Source organism: Aplysia californica, unplaced genomic scaffold (assembly GCF_000002075.1).
Source record: "Aplysia californica isolate F4 #8 unplaced genomic scaffold, AplCal3.0 scaffold00063, whole genome shotgun sequence".
Taxonomy (NCBI): Eukaryota; Metazoa; Mollusca; class Gastropoda; order Aplysiida; family Aplysiidae; genus Aplysia; species Aplysia californica.
In genome coordinates, this window is record NW_004797333.1 from 395,148 (window position 1) to 396,359 (window position 1,212).

General features: G+C 41.0%; 1 protein-coding gene across 1 annotated transcript in view; it reads left to right on the top strand.

The window, feature by feature from the left end:
• Positions 1–79: 79 nt before the first annotated feature.
• The window catches only part of LOC101852008 (MAM and LDL-receptor class A domain-containing protein 2), a gene marked incomplete in the record, with an annotated part of 17,076 nt that continues 15,943 nt past the window's right edge, over positions 80–1,212 (top strand). Inside the window, 1 exon segment of the mRNA XM_005093405.3 lies at positions 80–276.

The window sequence follows — 1,212 nt, forward strand, 5'->3', positions numbered from 1 at the left end:
CCACCACCATCACAACATCAGAGAGCTAGAGAGTACACAAATTAAGAGGACTGCGACAAGCACTTGAAGCTAATTAAGCCACAAGCAGCCAGTCTCCGTCCGTGAGGGAGGGCAGGTTCCTGCCGTGACAAACGAGCGAGCGACCGAGAGTGTCCTGTTGCGAGGATCTTCAGGCAGAGAGGACATACGGTGAGCTGGAGAGCGCGCGTTTTCTACCAAACTCCCGCGAGATTCAACGACAGGACACTGTGGTCAATGGGCAAGACAAGAGTTCAGGTATGAAAACTCTGACCTCATACATCAATGTGGGAATGCCATGTTAGAAAAGGTAAAAGGTTTTTTTCTGCTTTCTCCCTTTTCATCTCAAAAATGTAAATTTTCTGGAAAATGTTTAAAGATACTGTGATCAGGTTTGCAGGATTGTCTGTTTTTACACCCATCAATAATAAAGTTAAATTCATTTGTGAGTGGGGCTTAAATTCTGTCTTTTATGGCCAAACCGGGATATAGTATCCCAACGAAAAGACTTTAAATTAGATAAAAATTCTCCCCTCTCGGGAATCGAATTCGGGTTTGCTGTGTGAGAGGGCGAAGCGCTTAACCGTTACTCTACAAAGCAAAAAAATTAGCCTAAAACTGGGGGGGGGGGAGCCAATACATATCACTGTGGTAAAAGAGTACACTCGGTAAGAAGAATTTTAGCGGAGAAACCTTTTTTGTTTTAGCGTTTAATTTTTACCTTGTTATGGGTCTTTTTTGTCTACTTTTATTCTTCTCCAGAAAAATTACAATTTTGAGATATGATAGTGTAGTCCTTTACCCCCGATACACAAGGTTAGCTGGGCTAGAAGAGACCTTTTCCCTGTACTAACATGGCGTTTCCCGAACTGCAAGTCTTGAGCGCCAGTGTAAAAATGAAACTTTGTTGTACATGTATAGATTTAACCACACCCATTCCAACAATGTAAGATTATTTCCAAGGTAGGACCATCAAACTTAATGTTCATTGCTGATAGGACTGAGCCAAGTGGGTGGAGAGCCTTGAAACTGCCACAAACGTAACATGACATATGGACAAAATACACCAAAGGAAATTAGTATGCCTAACTGTTGTTGTTAGAAAAGAAACATGTATATGTCGATAATATACACATGTATTTATTAAAGTAGAGCTGGATGCATTTGTGTGCTTGTACGTGTGTATACATATAT